Here is a 24,492-nt window from a genome sequence, read left to right on the forward strand (position 1 = left end):
ACCCAACTGCTTTCAAATGACTTCAGTGGGAGTTGCATACTTCCCTGCATTTGAAGGTCTGGCTGAAGTGGTATACAAAAATGGGACTTGAGTTCTGAAAATTCATCAAATTTTTTAGACCTATTTCTTTTTCAAATTGTGAACTATGTAAATGTGGTTTGGCAAAACTGTGTAATAAAATGAAATCCAAGGATAAATTTGGATTTTATTTTTTCATATTTTCCAGCATCAGTAGTAACTTGGTAATTGGATATGGTTTGGCCCTATTCCTAATTCTGACACAGACCAGAAGATACAAATCTGTGAACTATTTTTAAAGAGTATAAAAGAAATCAACTACACCAGTGTCTGCTGTACAGTAGAGTGCACTGAAGGGTCTCTTACAAAAATATGTCAGATCTGGATGAGAGAGCCATATTTTCATTACTATAATCCTAGTTACTGCAAGGTGAGCATTTCCTTTACATTTCTTACTCAGGCCCTCAGCCAGTGGCTCTCACATGACTGGGACATGAGCAACTATCAGCAGATGAGCAGGATGATTCCTGAGCATCAGCTGAACTGATTTTTCTGTAGGCTGTGGTGTAGTCGCTGCTTCCTCAAAGTCCAAGAATGAGTAGCTCCCTTCTGCAAGTAGTTCCCCAAACTGATCCAGGGACACTAGAAGCCCTTCATAATATTGTGAAAACACAAGAGAAATTACCTGTTCAACCATCCAAGACACTGTTTATCTTTGCTGTGGGTGCTGCTGGTGCTTTGAGCCCCAGTGCAGCTGAGTGTAAGATGCAAAGTACAAGGTCCTGTGCAATGCTCACACAATGCAACTTATCAACATTGCAAGATCATTGCTAACTAGAAAACTCCATTCTCAACTAAATCACATCTGCCTCACAGCTGATATCATCATTGACTGTCCAGCGACTTCTGGTGGCTGATCTTTGGTAAACCTCTCCCTAAACCCCAGATGCACTTACGCTCAGTGGTGTAAGCCACAAGACCAAAGATGTAAATACCCTAAAGACAGAATTCCTATTTTTCTGTACTGTGGTGTTTTCTGAAGGTCAGGTTGAGGGCATATCAACATGGACACAGGGATCAACCTCAATCTCACTAAGAGGCAGTTTATGCTGGAGCAAAACTCATTTATGAGGTTGACTGGTGCAGAGTATGTGGAGGCGTTTCCACAAAATGTTGAAAACCCTGTTCTCACCTATCCAAAATACTCCTACACAGAAGCCCTCAAAATGCAAGCAAGCAAAACAGGAGCAAAATAAAAGCAACAAATGAATGTTTAACATTTAATCTATTTTTTATTCTTTTGGAAATAAAGAAAATATTGTGACAGCACTGCAACAAACTTTCTCTGAATATTTTTTTTTGTATGCTTTTCATTTTGTTTTGAAATGAACAATACATCCATTAATTAACAAGGGTGGGAAACACTCTTCTGAGGTCAGAGAAGTGATAAAAACTGAACAGCTCTTTATTCTGTGATGAGACACAGGTCCTCCTCCATTTGCCAAAATCCTATGTGTGATACTTGGCAAGTCATTTTGCAACTCCCTTGTATCTATGATCATTTTTCTTCTTCACTGTTTGTACAAATACTTGCATCAGAATGAATGAATTGCAAGTACAGTCTCATGGTTAAAAAGTCACAAAATGATTAATTCCTGGTATTTGACCCGCTGGTCTAAAGTCATACAGGTCCAGATTTTTAGCATTTTATAGAGAACATTTGCAAACACAGAAAATCATTTTTAAGAAGCAGATTTTATGTAGATGAACTACAATTGATGTCTACAGGCCTTGGTCTTGTTGAACTTCTGGAAGGGTCTTCAATAATTGCCAAAGGTAAAACACAAAAAACATAGCTGAAGAAACATTGTCACCATTAAAATGACAATATTTGATTATATGACTCAGTGGTTACACTGACAGGTACTTTAAAGCAACTCAGATAAATGAGCAAGAATGACCTGAAAATGAAATAAATAATAATAATAAAAGGAAGGAAGAAAGAAAAATATCTCATTTTTTTTATTGTTGTCAGATAGAGTTTCATCTTTTTGCCTTAAAACAAGACCTCTCTGCCCCTGGGAGAGCCCAGCATCACCCACTTGCATTGCTGAAGTGAAGGTCATGCCTGCCTTTCCCCTGTCTTCCTCCCTTCTCTGTTTCCCAGCCTTTTTCTGCCCAGGGTTTTTAACTCAGCTGTAAGAAATTGCTTCTGGGCTGAAACTTGGCAGCAAAAGTCTGACTTCAGGCCAGGAATGATCCCCCTCTCCTTCTGGTTTTCAAACCCCCTTTTCTTTTGGTCAGATTTGAGGGGCAGAAGAGCAGAGGGGAGGGGGAGGGCAGCGTGGGGCACTTGCACAGGAGCTGGCTGGCTCTGGCTGCTTTCATCACGCTTCAGTGGCTCTTTATTTTCCCAGCTGAAACAAGGGTGATTTCTGCATAATGTGGCAGGGATATTTTTGCGTGTGTGTTTGCATTTAAGCAGAAAATGGCTGAGTCATTTCTTCTCAAAAGCAATTTTATTGTGCGAGCCACTCACTTCCTCTCTGCTTCTCCTTCATTTTAGTTGTGTTCATGTTCAAAAGGGAGATCCAAAATAACATGCTCTTCTCTGGGTCATCAAAAACAGCTTCACAAATACTTGTGTGTGCATCCAAAATTCTCCTTTAGTGCTGGAGCTGAGCAGAAATATTGAAATGATGGTACTGATACCGTGTTAAGAGCAATGACACAGTACTGGGAGTACTTTAGATGGTTTTCTTTAGATTATGAGAGTGAAATGAAAAGTGGTTGAAAAACCAGACTAAAATCATGTTTCATAGTGTGAAAGGTCAGTGAGGATAAGTTCTGAATTAAAAGCCACCAGTATGAAAGAAAGAGAAACAAAATATGAGGAGAGGAGGTGCAGGGGCTCAGGATAATGACCTCTGTAAGGTCACCCAGGGGCTCTTGGCTCTTTAGGTGCAGCAGCAGCAGCAGCACCAGCAGCATGGGGGGCAGTGTAATTAGCCTGCCATGTATTTGGTGCTAATCTTCTATTCATGATGAGTATTACAGGAATGTGGCCATGGATGGGGTGCTCATACAAGGAAGGGAGATGTTGATGTTGGAGGCAGAAATGCAGCCTCTTCCCAAACACCTCTGTGTGCTCTGTGCTCAGCCCCAGCTGCTTTTATGTCTGTTCTGAGCAGATTGTGACCTCAGTACTGAACATGCACGTCCACCTTTCATGCCACTTCAAGATACTGCTTTCCTCTCGTGCTTCTATGAGGGTTTACTGGAAGGACATCATTGTCCAAAGCCTGCACTGACACAGAAAAGGGTGCTTGACACCGGCCTTGTGTGTCAGGCTGCTCCAGGGTGAAGCACACTCTGGCTTCATGTGTGAATGTTCCTCTCTAGAGCTTTGAGTGTTAGTCATGGGATCAGATAATGTTTTGGGTTGGAAGAAACCTTAAAGATGACCCTTCAAACCGTCATGCCATGGGCAGGGGTGCCACCCAGTAGATCAGGTTCCTCAGGGCCCCAACCAACCTTGCCTTGAACAATTTCATTGAGCCAGATATCCATAGAAATTCCCAACTAATGACTGGCTGTGGAAACACATGAATCAGTGATTTCCTGCTGCTTGCCCAGCTCAGTTCTGCTGTCCCTGCAGCTGTCCCCTGACTATGGGTGGGACTGCTGGGGCGTCAGCCTTTGTGCCCAGCACCACACCCAGTCCCAGCACTGGAAGTGATCTTTAGGTCCTGTGGAAAAAATAGTTTGTGGTAACCTAATTAAAGCTTATACACAGTGGGGCCAATTATCGTTGCCCTAGCAACTTTAATGCTGGTATTTCCAAACTTCAGGCTTTGGGAAGACTTTTGCTTCTGTTCAGCATCTTGGGTTGTGTTTGTTTACATCTGTGTGTTTCCCTCTGCCTGTGATCACACCACCCTCCTCTTCCTAATTATCCCCGTGGCTTCCGAAATCTCTTTTCCTCTCAACTCCCACACCTTCTCCTCCCTGACACTTGGGCATGGAGAGATGTGTGGTTCTTGTTTCCGGTCTTTGGAACCATAAATATCTGGGGTGAAACTGGGGATTATGGTTTGGTCAACCCCTGCATCTGCTGCCCAGGGCTCAGCCTTTGTGGAAGGACCCAGAGCTAAACCCAGCTGCCTCAGCAGCTCTGAGAGGAGGGTGTGCCAAAGGAGATATCTTAGAGATTTTCATGGAGAGCAGCAGAAAGTATATTCCTGCTATCTTAGTGCACCCTGAGTCAAACACCCTGCTTCTTGCTTTGAAGGGTGCTTCATATCCCTCAAACCACCACCATAGCTCATGCCTTGAGGTACCCAAATAAAGGGACTGTTTTTTAAAGGCACGTCTGTAACGCCTGTATATAAATTTCCCCATGCATTTGTTAATGCACACCTGGAGAAATCTATTGACTTTTTTTTTTTTTTTTGCATAACACCAAAATGTCCTGCAGGTGCAAGGCATGAATTTTAATCCATATGACATACTTTGAAAAATGAGATTTGTATGAGTGGTGGTGGATTATCTACACTCTCCTGTGAGTTGGCTCAGGTGGCCATTTAGAGCTTTCTCTGAGTTGCAGAATCACTTCATGATTGCAGTAAAAATCTCTCTTGGAAGAGGAAACTGTTGAAGACTCAAGGATTCAGCCTTGTTTCAACCAACTTGAGTTTAGGCTCTTAATTAGTATGCCTAGATTAGGGTCATGGCCATCAGAAGGTTTCCTCTGCAGACAATGGAAATATCTCTAGACAGTCCTTGGATTTACATACTGAGGAGAGCTTTGCCTTGACTTTAATGATTGTGTGTCTTCAGCTCCTGACTTAGCTCCACATTTGTTAAATATTTACAGTCTTCCTGCCCAGCTCATGCAATTGGACAATTAAGGGGGAGGCAGCCTGGAGCCATGAGCAGACAGAGCCTGACAATTGGTTCCAAAGCCTGGAGGGACTCATGCCTCTGGACTGCTGTTCTGCACAGCTCAGGGATGATGCTTTGTTCATTTTGCTTCTTGGTCAGAGCTGTTGGGCTCCTCACTGGCAAAATTTCCTGTCTTGGGAAGCTGGACTGCCAACCTTGGGCATTCAGAAATCATGAGTTGGGTATCAGAAAAATTGTATGACAGCTCTAAAAGCAAGAGGTGTTAAAAAAAAGGAAAAAAAAATAGGCAGAGAGATGGTTGCATGCTTCTGAGTTTCCATCTGGTTTCTGAGGCTTTTATGTTTGACTTAAGATTCATGTTTTCCAAGCCTTGTCCTGCAGCAGTGTGGTCTGGAAACTTCATTTTCTTCAAGAGAAAGCTGACATTCTTGTGTAATGCATGTTTTCAGGAGCATGGTCTTTAAGAAAAAATGCAATAATGTGAGATGTAATAAAACATTGAGGTTGGCAGAGAAGAGATGTCAGGCTGTGGCTCTGAGAGAGCAGCAATGATGAGCAAAGCACAGTGTTGGTCTGAACTTGAACTCTTGTGCTTATACTAAGCTGTGTGTGTCATGCCAGACTGGGTCCATAAGAATGTTGAATTTCCTCTTTCTCTCTGAATTTAAACCCATGAATTTTCCTTCACATCCCATCCAGAAATATCAACACTAATTTTGATTATTTAAAGAAGAAAAAAATTGTCACTAGACCAGTGCTCTCCTATGTGAACAGCTGAAAACTATTCATTCTCCCTTATTAATTGCCACTGCATTTTATTTATTGTATGTGGTTTCAATATTGTTTTCCTCTTTCTTTTTTCCAATAGGAGTGTCCAAATCAGCTACCCTTACTCAGCTCCTGTCCCACTTATGGGTGGAAATTTACAGCTTCTGAAGCTGAGAGAAAGAGAGAAGGAGTCAGGATGTCACTGAGAGACCACATCCTTGTAAGAACTGCTCTGAGTCTCAGTACAAAACCAGAGCTGCCCCACATGTGAACCCTGTGTCATATTTTGGTCCAAGCCTGCTGCTGGAGAAATTCCTAGTGAAGGGGGAATAATAATAAGAAAATGTGGGAGTTTAATGGGATTTAATCTTTCCATCAGCAGTGATAAGTGCAGTGCTCAGTCAGACAGGAGAGGCAGTGATTCTGCACAGCCCCCATGAAGTTTGAGTCTGAATCCGCTCCTACAGCAGAGAATATCTATAAACATCTCTTCCCTGGCTTCTCTCAAGCTGTAATTGGTAAAGAGCATTTAAACATGCTCCAACTGGCAGTAAAATTCTACTTTTGAAACGTCTGATGATGCAGCTTATTTGTATGTTTTGAACAATAGTGCACGAGCAACTGTAGATGCTTTTGAGAAAAATTACATTGTGCAAAAGCCCCAGAGAATCTCTTCATGACCATTAGTATTTAATTGTGGAAAGCAGAAGAGGAAAAAAGCAAAAGACAGCAAGTAATGGGTTGTTATATTGTTATGACTCATATTGCCTCAGAGGTTTTGTTTTCAGCTGGTGCTGTGTATATTGTTATTAAGTTATTTTATTATTAAATTTGGACTGAATTTTTATGTTAAATTTGTGACTAAAAATTACTGTCCTGGTACCCATGAGATGTGTGGAAAACAGGAAAAATATTGACAATAGGACCCAGCAATGAGACTAGAAATGTTAACGTAATGTAGATGTAGTTTTTACACCTGTTCAGCCTAGAGATAGAGAAAATCTTGGGAATTTACTGGAAAAAAAAGCTCATTACCTAAAAGGCAAAATATCCTCCCTAAAGAGAAGTAAAATTTAAAAAGGAACAGTTCTGCAGCTTCTATACAAAAAAGAGAACAAACCCAAACTGCAAAGAGCACATACACAAAATCAAAAAAGTCCCATCCCAAAAAAAACACCTCCCCGCAAAAAACCCCTTTTTTAAAAAAAAGCAACAAACAAAAGCAAACCCAAGAAGAAACTCCAAGAAAAAAATGTGCTCTGAAAAATAGGAATACTAAAATGTGAAGTCTTAAATCAGTCTCTATCTATACTAAATGCTTTGCTCTCTCACCACTGTTTACCCTCTCTGCCTCATTTCTAATCTTAAAGCAAAGTTTTCTCTCTGTCAAAGAAACTCATTTTGTGTCCTTCTTTATTATTTCCCAGCATGTACCTCCCATTCTTTGGTCTCCTCTCTGGAACTTTGCCTGTAAATTTTCTTTGAGGAAACAGACTGTCTCTCATTATGTGCTATACTTGAACACCATAGATCTCCAAAGGGCCTAATTCTGCCAAATTCTTTACTGGTGGCCCACTTTTGATGAAAATTTTCAGCTTAGGACTTCAGTCCTTGTTGCACATCCGACTTTTTAAACTGTCCTTAGGCTCCCCAGGAGTCTTGCAAGCCCCTGAGATGGTGAGTAGAGGTCAGGCTACAGAAAAATGGGGTTGAGAGAAGGCAAAAAACTGGAACAGAGCCATAAGAGAGGCTGTAGAAGCTGTACAAAGGGGATGGAAGGAATGAAAAATGGTAGATCTTCCTCCTGGGACATGATGTTCTTGTCCATCCTGCTCTCTACTTAGTAGAAACTATCATCTCTAGCACCTTCCAGATCCTTCTTGAATGCAGCAAGTGATAACAGTAACAGTAGTAGCTGCAGTAACAGCAGTAGTAGCAACAATAATAATTATTAATAAGAACTATTTGTCTTATTTCCTCCTTGGGTGCACCCAAGTGAACTCTCACTGTGGTGCCTTCAGAGGACCTTCTATGCAGTGTCATCATAAGTCTTTGTGGCCCATCTTGTCTGTCAGTCTGTCACACTGAGGCTGCATCAATGGTAAGAACAAGGTTAAAAGTGAAGAGGGGAGCAATAGCTCAATTATCATTCCAGGCACGTGGTGTAATTGTGCTGCTGGCTGCCAGCCATGTGGCTCTTGTGGCAGCAAACAGTGCTTCCCCTCAGCAGCCTCAGCAGCCCTGTTTTCATACGGGCTGGGAAGGTCAGAAAAATCAATTAGCAATGTGGGACATTAATGAAAGCCAAGTCCAAATACAACTTCAGAAACACTTTGCTGAAAGATTAATGTATCTTTAAAAAACAAATGGACATCTGTGTCATTTTTCAGAGCTGCTCGTGGTTGCTGCTCCTACAAGAAAAAGCCAATGTTCTCACCCTGTGCAGCAGCACTGTCTCTTAGCTGCCACAGAGTCATCCATCAGACAGGGACTGTTGAACTTGATGTTGTCCATGCAAAATCCACAAAAATTAGCTCATCTCCAGCCGAGATGGTGTTTAAGAAGCAAGAGACACACCAAATTGTCTGAAGACAGAAGCAGCAAAAAGATGTAAAGATGTGATTACTCCCATAGACACCAGGATGTGCCACCCTGCCAGCACTGCCAGACCTCCAGGCAAGGGACCAGGCTGACACAGTTCAGGGTTTATAGTTAGACCAGGCAATAAAACTCAGAATTCTGAGCTTTATGAGTTATGAATTCAATGTAGTACTACCTTGGACAAGTCACCTTCCTTTTAGTGGTCTCCAATAGCAATATCTGGCAGGGGCATTGTAAATTTTAATGAAGTCCTTCACTATCCTACTGTTGCAGATGCTGAAAATTATAAAGAGTTATTAAATTCATTGTCATCTGGCATATCAGTCTTCAAATGGTTTAATCTAAATTACACCTCTACTTTCTAATATAAATATTTTATTTCTCTCATGCAGGAATGTACAAAGTAAAGTATAATCTTGCTGCCCACAAGCCTTATTTAAAGTCATATATATTTGTTAGATGTTTGTACTCTTTTCCTCACTATTCCCTTTTCTTATTTTAAGGGAAATTATTTAGAACTGCAGAAGCTACTCAAATTGTCCCTTAGGCTCATCTCATTTAACCTACAGAGTTGTATCATTCAGTTAATTTTGCTCCTTAACAGGTGTTTTATATTTTAATGTCATGAACACTAACAAAACCACACTGGGCAAGATGGCAAGTTATGATGACTCTCTGAGAAAACAGCACTACATTTCCTGGGCTGGGTCCATGGTGGGTACATAAACCATATCCACTCCAGTGGTATCTGCACCACTTGCAGATCATGTTGAGTAATGAAGGCAAGAACATTTACCATCCAGCTGATGTGCTTCTTTTTCCTGATCCTCCTGCAAAGACAAGGAAAAAATACCCAAAAAATGATTCAGTAATTTCAGTAATTTGTGCAATTAATTGAACCAGGTGGGAATATGATTTCTAGGAAAAAGGAGAAAGGAAAGATCAAGTAGGTCAGTCATGAACCTTAGAGGACCAACCACAAACCACAACCTTTTAGGTTCCATCAAGCTGAGCAATGATTGGAAGTACCCATATGAAAAGGACCCTTTTTCTCAAATGTGGGATCACCAACCACCCTGGAAGAGAAGAAGTTGCTTAAGGGCGATTTTAATAGGAAAATCATTTACTGTTACCATTAGGTGGAGGCTACTAGTGTCTGCTTGGAAATTTTCTTTTTAAAAAGCATTCTTTCCCCTCATATCTTTATCAGGGAAGTATGGGAACAAAAAAGTTTCCCATATCTTTGAACAACTTGATTACTGGTATTTAAATAGATCACTCTCTCAAAATACTCAAAAAGTGCAAAGCCTTTTTCTATCTCAAAGGCTGGATGATCATTAGGAACACAGATAATTTCTGTAATGTAGGGCCAGCCATGAAAATTTGTTAAAAATGACATTATCCTGGCTGGGCAATAAGTAAAACCTGTATGTGACAGCTAATTATCTTAACAGCATTTGAAGTTAAATATTTCTTTTCTTACCAGTCATGCACCTACAAGGAGAGAGCATCAGAGCAGGGAAAGAAATGGAGCAAAAACCAATGGAGTAAAAAAAGGAGAAAAAGAATTATCCCATTTTTGCCCAGTAGAGTATAGATTGTCAGTATTCTTTGGCATCCCTGGTGTAATTTGGTTTTGGTCAGTCCAGTAAAACAATTGTTCCTTTAACTATAACAAAGACCAATTTACCGATTATCTGTTTCCTAAAAGCATTGAATGCTGAGTATCCTGTTCCATTTCCTGTCAGATATTCACATGCAATTAGATACAGGCAGTGGGAATGCAATGTAAAATGGGTATTTTGTTCTGAAACATGGCACTGTGCCTGTGCTCTTCCCCATCTCCTTGAGCAAAGTTCAAGTGCCAAAATGAAAGGCATGTTTAATGCCAAAGGTGATTCAAGTTCAGGCCAAAAATAATTCCAGACAACTCAATTTTGAATTATTTTCCTTCTAAACTTTTCTTTTGGGGGGGGGAAATGGAAATATTGCCGGGTGTTTGAGGCTGAGATGCTAACAGCAAAACCTCGTGCAAGCTATTCAAATATCAGTTGCTATTGTGTGCAAAGTCCTCCCTATCACTTTGGAATTTGTAAGAGGAAGCCAACAGAACAGCCAGATTTACAATATACTTGCAGAATTTTCCATAAGGTTTAGTTTTCTTTATATAAAAAATTAAAACCACTGTGAGGATGTTCTTTTCTTCTAATATTTTTGCCTGAATTCCAGGAAACAGATTGTGCACATAAAATATATTTACTGACATTTGATTTTGTATAATTGTACTTCAAGAAGACAGACTTGGTAGCTTAAACTTGAAGTTAAATTGTAAGTTAAATACTTGTGTGAAATAATGTACATAGAAAAATCCATATTTGTATATTGGAAGAGTCTTGCTTTTCTTGCATAGGAATTGCATTTCATCACAAAACATCCCTAGACCTTTTCTCTTTTCTTTTCTTTTTTCTTGTTAGATAGCATAGTCATTTCAAACATATTCAGAGGCAGAGCAGTTACTCACTATGATAATATTTTGAACATTACATGCAGTAGAAATGAAACATGAAGCCATGGATTAGTATCCCAACCAATTCAATATGGATTCTTGGATAAGTCCTTCTATCTGAATAGGCTCTAAAGACAGAATGGCTTTGGAGACAGGGATGTGATATGTGAAATAGGCTAACCATGGTCCATGGAGGGCCCCCAAAATTAGATTTGATAGTCCTGTGCTGGAGGAATGAAATGGAGTGACATAGCTGTGGTTTTGGGCTTAGTTGCTAAAGAAAGGTCCTGATGAAGGTGATACATTTGAAGTTTTCTGACCTATTTATTTCAGTTCTGTGTAATGGAATATTTTAGTTCAGAAGTGGCAAGGCAAGAAAAAAAATAAAATGCTTTTTTATGAGGTTCTTCTCTGGCAGAGAAGTCTTTCCTTCATCCAAAAAGACTGATACTTATTTTGTCAAAAATGCTGAAATATCCAGAATCCAAAAACTTTGCACCTTCTTGATTGCAGTCAAGTAGGGAATTGAAATGTCACAGAATCGTAGTGGAGAAATTACTCCTCCCAAGGACTTTGAAAACAAATGCACTTGCAGGATTCTTGGGACAGGATAAACCAAGGAGACAGAGGTTCAAATACAAAATACTGAATGAACATAAACTAGGCCTGAATGGAAGGAATAAGCATGCACAGCATGTTCTTCTAACCACACCTGACAGAGGCAGAAAAGTGGACAAGGTTATGGTCTATGCAATGCTGCTTGGAAAAATCCTGTGGGAGGTGGCTGGACAGCCATTCCCCAGAGGCAGCTGTCTTGGGGATGAATGCCATGGGGTGGAGTGCATGATGGCACAGAAAAGCTCACTCTGACTCTTCTGAGCCAGCTGCACTGAGCTTCCTGCAGCAGGAATCTGTGGAGCTCTGTTTCGTGCTGTGCTGGACCTGGGTGAGGATGCAGCACTGAGCACTTGGGCTCCCAGGAGCCCCAGTGGAAACAGCTGACCTGTGCACTGGATCCAGCTTGTCCCTGGCTGCCTGATGTGAGTCTTTCTATTTCTCTGAGACTTACTGTTAAAGAGGCTCAGCAGGGAGACCTGTAAGAAAGCTCTATAAAAAATGATACATGAAAGAAAGATAGAAATCTATTAAAAAGGATCGAATAGTGAGCATGAAACAAAAATTCATTAAAAATGTATGACCAGAGTAATAGGACTAGCTTTGTTTTGGCATTGGCAGCCTGCAGAAAAAAAGATGGGAGAGAATCATATTGCACAGATGAAAAGGAAGGAAGGCAGAAAACTGGATTAAATAGATAGCTATACACTTTACTTTTAAGGATTATCATTGAAAACCATATATAGCTAAGACCATTAAAAATCAGGAATGCCAAAAGGGGCAGTTGGATGATGAAGAATTAATTATGGAGAGAGAAAGACAAAGGCAGAAACCACTTCACAGGAAACAGAAAAATGACTGTGAAATCCGCAGACTACAGCTAAATCAGCATCTGGATCTCCTTGCCAAGAGGACAGAGTGAAGAGATACAAGCAATTATATGAAGGGTCTACACAGAATATATTACATTGTTATTTTCAAATTATTGCATAGTTGTGAGAACTGTTTTCCAGGCTTTTGAGACCTGAGGCTCCCTTCAGGAAGATGCTGCCACCCACATCCTTACCTTGTAGCTCTGCCAGGTGTTGAGACAGATGTTTTCCTGTTGACATCTGCCCTGCCCACCCTTTCCTTCCTGCTGCAGGGAGGGACAGTGAACTGGTGAAAGTATTTTCAGATTGTGACACTTGCTCTGATATATTTTGCACGAGTAAACATTTTTTTTGTTGTAGTTGTTTGTTTGTTAGGAAATTGTAAAATTGTAATCCATATTTCCTAGCTGAGAAGATCTTTAAGATCCTCTACCCTGACCTGGGGCCTGCTAAATACCATGAAATAGCAGCATTTCCATACTAAGCACATCACTTCTCTCAGTGCCAACTGGTGTTTCCCACTTGTTTTCTGTCTCCTCTTTGCTGCTCCCTATCAGTGCAGCAGAGAAGGCAGAATCATTTTAAATGGTGAAAAATCAGCTCAGAAGGAATTGGCCAGTAAACCTGGATTATAGCTACTGCTGAGAAGTGCCAGCTGGTGGCTTCTGGAGAACTTCCTTAGGGACAGCCACTATCAGTTTGTCATGGTCCCTGGTCCTTTGAATACAGCAGAGGATTAGAGGATGGCATCTGTGAGGAGCTGGAGGCACCCAGTTACACTAATCCCTCAAAGAGTGGGGAGCTGAGCAGCCTCCTCTCCCTCTGGGCTGCCTCTGCTTTCCAAACTGGAAACACCCCAGGGTGGGTTAACCACTCAGCACCAAGGGCAGAAGCGATCAGATACTCTTGGTAAGAGGTGCGACCTCCACTCACTCGAGTAAGCCCGTGACACATGAGCCTGTGGCATTAAATGGTCTGGAAAATAGTGTTCATCCTTCTGGTTTTTGCCTCTTCTTCACACAGCTCCATTCACTTCTGAGTTTTGTCAGGATGGCAGATGATTATTTTTTAAGCCAAAGCCAAAACTCAACTTTGTTCCCATGGACAGAGAAGATTAAAACAGAACAATTGAGGTTAATAACACATTACCTCAGTGTGAACTTCAGAAATGAGTTAGCTTGATTCCAAAATACCTTGGTAATACTTTGAATGGATTACAGCTTCTTTTTAGGGGAGAAAACAAACCCAAATCCTCCTTGGCTGGGTTTAACTGTCTGTGTCACATTCTGCAAGTTCGTGTTGAGTCAAAACCTCCAGGTTTGCTGTAGACAGATTATAGAAACTCATTAAATTTGGAGCTGGGAACTGAAGTCACTAAAGTAGCTGAAGGCTGGGGAGTGGAAGCAAAGCAATATTTAAAACTGCAGCAGATGTGACTTGTGAATCCAAGAATAACAGCACCTGTCCCCAGATCCCCTCCTCCAATGTTTGCCCCTCTGCATGCAAGGCCAAAGTCAGTTATCTGCCAAAATATTCTCAATTAAAGATTTTCAGCCTGGCATGGACTGCTTGGAGGTCAATAGAAAACACTGCATCAGATTTTTCTGTAATAAAAGATCCTAGAGTCCATGTCTAGACAGAGAAAATCAGGAACAGGCTGAGGCTTAGGCATTTAAATACCTAGAGACTATGACGGTAATTCCAGCATAGCCCACACCCATCCTAATATTATAGGCTCAGAATGTTTTAAGAAGAGCAAATTCCTTAGAGGTCAGCTCCAGTCTCCATCTCTATCCTTGAAAGAGAGAAGTCACATCCTTTGCTTGCAGTGAGTCCTTGTGGTGAAATGGCACCTGCAGCTTTCTCTGGCTGGGGGATGTTTCCAGTCTCTGCTCCAGGGTGACTCCCACAGCAGCAGAGTCACTCAGTCTCTGCATTGAACTCCTCATGCACAAAGTGTCCAGAGAGATGGTTGGCAGCAGCCAGAAATAATCAAAGAGGTGATTGTTTATAAAATAACACAAGTCAGAAGCCCCCGTTCAAACCTGGCTCCTATTTTGTCCAATATGCAAGGATAGACAAGGTTTTTATTTTGTAAAGTTCAATAATGAAATAAATAAGGCAGGAAAATGCTGGAGAAACAAGGTTTGGTTTTATCCTATAAGTTAAGAAGGACAGAACCTACTGGTTACCACATTTATTCTAAACCATTACCCCATAAATAAGGCTTCAGACAAAGACAGTAACTGCTTTTGTTCCATTTTTGCCCACACAAATGTTCCAAAGTCTGTCCAGAAAAAAAATCAGCAGGCTTCCTTGCTAAGTTTACATTTTGATGAAATGACAATTTTTTTCAACAATGAAAAAACCAAAAAAAAAGCAGCAGAACTGCTCATCACACCTGGCTGAAGTTCACTCTGCACTACAGACTTGACTTTGAAATGTTTCCTTGAACTCCTCCATTCCTGCTCTGCTTTCTGGTGCATGGACTCCTGGGAAAAACATTTTTGTTCTCTCTAAAATTGTAGGAAGCTTTAGCTAAATCATTTTTGAGGCAGGAGTGGAAAATTAGAGGGTTAATTGTTTTTTTAATTTTAGTGTCTGGAGGAAAAAAATATCTGGACCTCAGGATTAGCACAAACGAGCAAAAAATATTCTATTTATTTATATATATACATGTGCACATATATGCATATATATATATATATATATATAAAATAGATACATTTTAGATATACCTATATACCTATATCTATATCTACCTATATCTATATAGATATAGGTATATCTATAACATTTACTTCGTTCCTGCCTAAAAACTTTGTCAAACTTAGTCAATTTACCCAAAAGGCTGATTGATTCATTTTGATGCAATCTGTACCAAATACTTGAACCTCTGAGAACTTCTTAAAAACCTAGTGGTATTTCCAAATTTTTCATAGTTCAGTTCTTTTGGAGTTTGTAATTGCTGCTGCGATCTCTGGAGGAATCAATGTTCAGGCAGATAAGCTGCTCTGAAGTTCCTCAAAGCTTAAACTTACATAGAAATTGAATGTACTGTATATAAAGTCTGGTGCTGATGCCACCCATGTAAATTTTATAGCCATGTTCTAAAACAACGGAATTAATCCTTGTTTATTTTCAAACCTGTGAAATAATAGCCAGGCATTTAGTTGTACAATCTTTGCAATAATTAATTATTTCATTGGATCTTGCTATGATCAAGTAGGAAGTCAGAGAAAAAAGGACCATATTTCATTTCTGTTATACTTGCAAACACAGCTATTAGTAGAGATAGAGGCTTGTGAATAAATAAAGATTTACTGCTGACCTCTATATAGACATATTTTAGACCCTTTTATGAGTTGAAGCAAGCAGTTGATTTAGACCTAAGTTAGAATTTGTGTTTTGGCTGTATCTGAAATATCTGCAACCAACTTTGAGGTCTACTCCAATGTGCAAAGTGAATAACCACCATTTAAATTCTGTATTACCTTAATTCCAAACACTTAGCTACATGTCAAAAGACTCATCTAAGCAAACACTTTTTCCTTTTTGTTATGGCTTTTCAGAGACAGAGAAGGAGAAAGACTCAGTTTTCTGAAGAAAAGCAGTGTGTGGGTGTTTGGTACCTCCTTGTGATGACAGTCTGGGCTGCTGCCCTTCCACTGAGCTGTCATATTCCCAGGTGGGCTCCTGGGGCTCCAGGTGTGGCTGCAGCCTGGTGGGGAAAGATGAAAATGCTTTTTGAGACCAGGCCAGATGGCAGAGGGACATGTGGGTCAGTCATGATGTGTCAGGTAATGGTGCCCTGCAGCCCCTTGACCTGGCTCGGCTCCTGGGGCAGGGAGGGACTCAACGACAAATTTAACCTTTTGCTGTTCAAAATGAAACTTAGGCTTGTCTTTAGGTGTTCTGTTTATCAGGTTTGGATTTCCTCATGTTATGTTAAGCTACTGTCTTAGAACTTTTGGTGGTTAAGACATTGTCTGTAAGCTATGCAATAGAGATCTGGTCCTTTGAAACTCTTGTCATATTCCCTTCAAATACTAAAGAAAGCAATAAATGTAGAGATTTCTTTAGAAATGGGACTTTAAAAATCATTCTTTTAAACTTTACATGTGTATTTTATTAAATACTTGCAAGTGTATGTAAATGTATTAAAGCATGGGACTGTAAAATAATGATCAAATATAAGTATTTAGGATGCTCATACTGTAAGTGACAATCCTCATGGTGATGGAATTGCAGTCCAGTTTTATTTCAGTACAGGCTGACTAGAAACTGATGGAAAATTGAGGATAGATGTTCCCCTTACACTCCATAGACTGCCCCAAAGTAATGCCTTAAAGTGAGCTGTTTGCTAGATAAATCTTCTTTATCATCTGTTTGTTTTGACAATGTTACTTCAATGCTCCATCTGTCTGTCCTCTACTAAATTTACCAATGGGGGAAAAATCAATAAACTCTTACTGTCCTGAAGACCCTGTTGCTGCATTAGGAGGAAAAGCATATTTCCTTGGGTATGTAAGGGGTGAGGGGGGTGTGAATTTGAGATATCAAAACTGCCAAGTTTTGACTGCAGCTTGTGCCAGGTGGGGGACCCAGAACTGACCCTTAAAGGAAAGACCAAAACACCAGTGGCACTGGGAAAGAGACATGACAGTGGCAATAACCACTTGGTTTGTCTTTACCAGCAGGGCCATGGTGGATGCTCTGGCAGGCAAAGACTTTCCCTTTGGTGGTTTTCTATCCCTTACTCCACTTTTATCAGCATCCTTTGTTCCCACAGCATCTGCTCTGTCCAAGCCAACCCCAAGGCTGCAGTGGGGCAGGGGCAGCCACTGTTCAGCTTCTGTTTTGTTCTGTCATCTTGTGACTGGGGGCATGTCAAGGGGTGTAACTGGAAATCAGACTGGCAAAACAACTGTTCCAGTCTTTGCACTTCCCCTTCTTGGCCTGCTAAAACTACTTTTTCTGACTCAGCAACCGTTCTCATAACTGAGTATATAAATATACTTTTTCTGCATCAGTTCGACACATGAGGCAGTGAGAAATAAAATGAAAAAGTTTCAGATGCTGTAAGCTTTCTGTGTACCCTTTCCTACATAATCCAAAGCACTGGGTCTGTAGATAAGGAAGAAGCCTGCTGGGATCACAATAAAAAACATTCTGTTTATGCTGCTGATCACTACGATACCTCAGAGAACACTGATGGATGATGTACTTGCAAATAATGTTTACTCCATGGAGAAAACTTTAAAAAATTCTCACAGATTATTGCCCACAATGTGGTTCATTCAGGAGCTCTGGGTATAATGAAATAGTTTGTGGTTCAAAAAAAAAAAAAGAAAAAAAGATCTGTGGTCTTTGTCTGCTCAGATGACATTAAGAATGTAAAACTATGGAAATTTACCAGCAAAAAAGTCAGAAGTTCACTCAGCTGGAGATATCAAAGACATGCCAAACTCAAAAGCTGATATCTAGCACCCCTCACTGAATTTAGAGAAATAAGACTATTCCTAATTTCAATTAATTCATTTAAATACGTGGATCCACACAACCCTAGCAGCTGTCATCCACTGTGATCCATGTCTTTAACTTCTCTTGAGGTCAGTGTCTGCATTTGCTGTCTTTACTGAGATGCCCTTAGCCTGCATCTCAGACCAGACCCACCACTGGACCTTCACCAGGGTACTCTGCTGGATTCAGGTGGAGCTGGGATGTATCCTCCAGAACACGTGGAAATTTTTTGGCTCCCATGTTGCTGCTCAGCACTTTTTAATCAACATGCAAGCTGCAGGGTATCCACCAGGCTGCTGTGTGGGGGGAAGGCACACTGGGCATGGCTGTAAACATGGACACATGTAAATGTTTTGGTGTTGCGTAGGCACAGCTGTTGAGACTTGGGTGCACACACTAAAGCTAAGTGAGCAATAGCTACTCCTTCCAATGACTACATTCCTAATGAATAAATAATATTTGGCCAGGAAAGGAGAAGGAGCTGGACTGAGGGCTGAGTCTGAAGCCTTGTTTGGACTAGGGTTCATATTCCTACACCAACAATTATTTGGGGAATGCAGAGCAGCTCTTATAGAGGATGCTGAAGTCAGATGAGAACAGCAAACGGACTGCTCAGGTACTCAACCAGATAACTGGGTAGTTCAAAGATGTGGTCTGGGTATGGCTTTGGGTCTGGATGTCCTGATCTCACCAGGTGCCCTAACAATAACCTACTGGCTTTCCTAGAGGAGCAAAAACATCTCTCTCTCTTTCTTTCTCTCTCTCTCTCTCTATTTGGTATTTTGACCAGAAATCCTATCCTACCATGGAAACATTTCTTGAGGAAATTTCATCAAAACTGGCATGTCCCCAAGAGAAATCTCCTTTTCAACAAAGTGGCATTTCCCAATGATAAACTATGTTTCTGGAAAATGCCCAAATAACTCTAGTGCTTGGCACCTGTTTCAGTTGCTAAATATTGGATCAAGTGATTCACATTACCATGGAGTACCAAAGATTTTTTCATTATATGATACTTGGAACAAAGGCTCTCTTTTACAGTGCCAAAAAGCACTTGGGACAGGGTGGGAGCCCAGGGGTGATCAGGCCACCAAACATGTGAGACTCCCATGCATGATCAAAACCCTCATGCTTTACCCAAAGTGGAGCACTGGCAGCAATGCCTCCCCGAGGTGTATCTGTCCCTTTCTGCTCTCCCTCCCACATTCCCCTGACATGTTTCTGCACACACAGGTTTAGGGAACTTAATCTGCTTTTAGAAAAACAATCCAATGTGTTTCTATAAAAGTGGTCTTGATCCATCATCCACCACAGCTGAGAAAGTCTAGCAACAGCTCCAGATCAAATACAGGTGGGCAAAGGGGCAAAGCATTGTGGGGATCTTGTTGTGGTGGCAAACAGCAGTCTGAGGGGCAGAAAACCAAAGGTAAAAAGCGTGACCTTGCTTCTATCTCAAGCAGGTATTTGGTGTAAAGATCTGATTCTTTCAGGCTTGATTCAAAACTTACCAATACTCACAGAAATCACTTTTACTGATTTCAGGAGTTCTGGTCTCTTAAAGTTATTCTCTGTTCTAATTTATGTGCAAGAGCCAGATCAAATAATGTTTGCTTTTGGTAGGACAAAAAATAGTAAATCCTTAAGGATATTTTCTTTTCTTCAGAGATTATGAAGCTTTCTTACTCAGATGGAAACCTCAATGGTAAACTTAACCCTAATATTATGCGTCTAATGTCTTTACATAACTAATGATCAGGCATGATTCATCCTACCTACCTGAGATGTCTGCTTTGGGATGGGATAAATGGACCCCAGGCAACACTGATTCTCTTGATGACCTCCCATCTGACCATTTCAGATGAATCCTCTTCCAATTGTTGGCAACAGAAAATAACATCTCTTCAGAGGCACATTAACATTTGTGTCACAATGTTTGTACCAAATTTCTTGATGACTCAGATGGCTTCAAGGGGCTGATGCAAGGCCAGTCTGAAGCTCTCATTTTCTCTCTGTTTATGCACACATATACACACAGAGCTACTTTAAATACATAAGTGCTGAAAGTCCATTTTCTTCCATAATTGGTAGATTCCCAACTACAAAGATTCAACTCCTTGGCACCCTGTGGGGTCACGTACGTGACTGCAAAGTGGATGCTCACTCCTGTTGTAAGCTTTACATCTGCTTAGCACAGCTGTGAACGGCCAAATTTAGTACAGGATGGCAGAGAACTGAGTCCTTAGGAGTTTTATTCTCTTTGAATGCAGATTTTTTATCCCCTCAGTGCACAGTTTAAGCAAGGAGTTTCCAACAGACAATCAAAACATGCCCTTAACCCAGTGAAACTCTTAGGAGAAAAACATTCTCTTTGACAGCAAAACTGATGACTAATTGATAGCAGATCTGACAAAATCATCAGGAAATCATGAGATAAATAAATACAGGTGCATTTCCTTCCTCTTCTCTCCCATTTCAATAGACACAAATTAAATGTAAATGGTTATTAGAAAAAACACTCTGTGTGGCATTTAGTGGCTTTAAGGGCCATTGGAGGCTAATTTTTTTTATTTATTCCCACAGCATATGGAAGATAAATGACAGCACAGCAGGATATGGTGCTATGGAAAGAAACCCTGCCATTTCCAGCTGGTACCCTGAATCAATGTAAATTCATTGATTTCTCTGCTATGGCCATGGATGTGACTCCTTGACATGAGCTCCTGTTCACTGGACCTCACTTTTCAGGGTTGTATAGTCTGCAGGGTTAGGACATCCCAGGGACCAAGAGATAAATAAGTGGCTCTTCCATAATTTTTTCTCAGCTTCCCTGTTGGTGGGATAATTATAGTTTTAAATTACTGTTATTAACTTATTGACCTGTTGCTCCTTGAGGAGAATTCTGTGAAGAGATTTATCCTGGTCCTGGCAAACAGTAATTGTCTGGTTCAGCTCAGATTCTGGAGGCTGCAGAGACTTGGTCTGGCCTTGTCAGAGGTCCTCATACTGGTGGACTTAATGGTGAATGAGTTTCCCATTCTCTCAGTTTTCAGGACCATCCTAAAATGCAGAACTTGAGCACTTGTGGAGAATTGTAGGCCTTGTAAGTTTTTTCTGCTCAAATAGGATGAATACTGAACAACTCAGCTCCTATTTTGGAATGTTACCACAGAAACCAACAGATTTTGGGGGTGTTGGTAGGACAGAGACTTTAAAATATTTTTTTCAACACTTTGTCACTTTCTTTAAATTTGGGCCAATAAAGTGAATCCAGAGCAGTGCGACTGCAGAGAGCTGTGAGGCTGAGAAGAACCCTGGGCTCTTCTGCTCCAAGGAAACCTCTTGAGAAGGCAAAAACCATTACAAAGGTCATTGAAGAGAAGGCAAGCTTGGGATTTTTGTTATCTGAGTATGAATGTAGCACTTTACACCACACAGAGGTCAACATCTGGGTTAGTCCTTGTGTCTTGACAGATTTACTTCTCAGATTTGACACCTATTCCCAGATGGAATGAACTGCTCTGTGGAAATTCCTTTTTCTCTCCACTGACTACAGAGATAATCTAAACAGTTTAGCTGCAGATATCTACCCTGACAGTAGCCAAGGCAACATTTAATGCACCAAGTGAACCAGCAGAAGCAGCAGCTTATGGAGATCAGAATGGGATCTAAGTTAACACTGTGAACACCAAGCCCTTGACAAAGCTGTGCTGCCACATCATTTTTCACTGCAAGAACTTGATGCAGAGAAATGCAACATTCTTGCTGCTGAAATCACACTGCAATGATGCCTGGGTCAATACATAAATGTAGGAAAGGCTGGAGTCTGTCAGGCTCCCAGAGTCAAGTGCAGAATCACTTTCTGTCCATCACTTCCTGCAAAGACTCCAAACTAGGTTAATTATTGGCTTGTTTCCAGTTAGGAATTAGTTGCAGTTGAGTCATTGCTGCTAGGGCTAAGTCTCAACCTGAGGAAAGTATTTCTGGGAAGAAAATCCTTGTTAGTAACTACTGGAAAACCTGTCTCATAAAAAAACCAATCTAATTCCTGTGGGGAAAGTAAGGGTTAAACACGTGTGTGGCCACTGTGGCTATTCCTTTGCCAGACTGCCCTCTGGGGCTCTAGTTTGTTCTGCCTTCCCAAGGCTCTCCCAGGGAATGACTGGATGCCTTTTCCTTGGAAGTCAAGGCAGAAATTTGACAGTATGAGCATAAATGAAAAGCTCTTCAATCAAAGGATTAGCTCAAAGAGAGAGTGAAAGGAGTGTGTCCCAAACATATCAATATCAATGAGACTGCTCTAATATGCCTTGATATACAGTTGTGCAGACCTATCAAAGGTGTTAGAGACAGCTAAAATGGGAAGAAGAATCCTAAAGTTCAGTAAAGTCACAGATCAAATCTTATTAACACCTGTCACTTACGACACCCACGTCATGAGGAATTAGCACCTGTTGGCACAAATCCCACATGTACACAAAGCAAGTAATGCACAAAAGGCAAAAAAAGGAATGAATATTAAAGCAATCACTCAAAGGAAGGATTCATCTCCTGATCCTAACTGCGCATGAAGTAAAAAATAAAATGTCTGTAGAGAAATTTTATAGGCAGAAAAGCAGCTGGGTACACCAGGGACCAGAGTCAGAGCGTGGAAGCTGTGAAGAGCAGATGAAGAACTCAGTTTGATCAAATGGGGATGATTAAACGTCAGAGAACTGAGAAATAATGAATACTTAGATGAGTAATGGGGCTAAACACTGATTAAAACTAAGCACCTGTTTAGAGAGAAAACCAATCATTTTAAAGTACCAACAAAAAGAAAAGTTGAAGTCAGAGCAGTGACAAATATTGCTGTGACAGAAAGCTCCTACAGTACTCTGGTTGGATAGAGATAACAGAGGTAAATAACTTAAAAGTCATGAATTCCAGGAATGTGTGTGTTTGATTTTCTCTCTCCTACAGTACAGGTCAAAAGGACTGGAGTTGGCAATCATGTTGGTGGAGATGAAAAGACCAGAGGAGAGCTAGGGAAAAGAGGAATTGTTCTGTGTCTAATTTACCGTGAGATGAGGGAACACATAGCGATGAGCCACAGAGTCATCTTTCACTTTTTGCTGCTCTGCACAGCTGCAGTGCCAATACTATGTCTGTCATCCATTAACTTTTGGTGTCTATAAATGTCCAATTGCCCCTTGCTGGCAGCAATGATCAAGTATATGAAATTCTCCTAATCTCAAAAAAGACTACTGCAGGCACACCCTACCTCTGCTGATCACTCTGACTGGCTTTATGGCCCCCAATATAAGCACTAATCAATAATTTTATATTGAATTTGGGGACACAACAGCCTTTGGGAATCTGCTTTTCCAGCTTGTTGTGTCTGTGTTTGCTGGCCATCCTCCTCATCCAACCCAACAGTTTTCATTTTCCCCTGGCCATATGAAGCCAAGGATGAGATTGTGTGCATGGAGATGTGTCTCTATAAAGGGAGGGTTGGCACTGCACTTTTTACTGAGGGAGGTACAGATGCTGCAGCCTACTCACTCTCTCTTCTCTCTTGGACTCCTACACTCAGCAGCTAGAAATACCCCAGAGACTGCACTAACCTACGCTGGCTGGGAATGGTGCCAAAGTGGCTGTTGGCTGAGAGTTGCTGAAATCTGCTTTAGCGTGGCCTTTCATACCCTTTGTTCGACCCTCCTGTACCCTGGGGGATTAGTAGCCCTCTGAGCCTCATTATACCATCCATCAAAGAGTCCCCACATGAGGGTAAATCTCAGCTGGCCAAGGAGAGCTGGAGGTTGGGCAGCACAAAGACCTTCATTCACTCTCCACCAGAGGCTCTTAATTTTTAGGCTTGCTAACTGCTTATATACAGTTTGAAATGCTCAAAGCAACTGCTTCCTGGGATAAGGAATCAGAACAAACAAGTAAACAGAGAAGCAATGTTAGCATGTTTCTGCCCTACTATTAAAAACCGTTTTATGACCTGAAAAGGATATGCCGACTGATTTTGGCAGTGATCACTCATCTAATCTACTCTGCACATACTTGCATCTGTCTTCCTACTTACAGCATTAGCTGACACCATGGGACTCTGTCTTTATTTTCTTCAACAGATTTGTAGTGGGTTCTCTAGAACTAAAAATAAACAAGCTCTCCTGGGGAATATGTTTGTCTCCTCAACCCCCACGTGCAGGTTGCAGCATGATTCCTGCTGGCTGTTTGGAGATTTATATTCCAGAGCTCTGCACAGACCTGCCAAGTGGCAGGATGGGAGTGGAAACCAAGAGATGAATTATAGATGTTGCTGGGTGTTTGCAGCAAAAGGAACACTGACTTCCATAGAAACATGGGGGCTGATCTTGCTTATCCTTTTTCATTTGATACTGAAATTGTCTTTGTGGACTACAAGACCTTCTACAATGGGATTCCCCTGTTGGCCAGGCATCTCCACACCAGCTCTGCTGCAAAATATGGTGAACTATAAACTGATCTGAATTACTTTGTTCATACCTATCTCAAATAGGGAAACTCATTCCTTTTTGCACGCACCTTCAGATCCCTCAGAGTCAAAACCTTTGTGCCTGCAGAACTTGATATTTAGGACAGAGGCTATAAGCTCTACTTCACTATCTGGGTCCATTTGATGTACTTAAGGGATTTTATTTTTTAATTATTCCATTT

This window comes from Camarhynchus parvulus, chromosome 2, assembly GCF_901933205.1.
Source record: "Camarhynchus parvulus chromosome 2, STF_HiC, whole genome shotgun sequence".
NCBI lineage: Eukaryota > Metazoa > Chordata > Aves > Passeriformes > Thraupidae > Camarhynchus > Camarhynchus parvulus.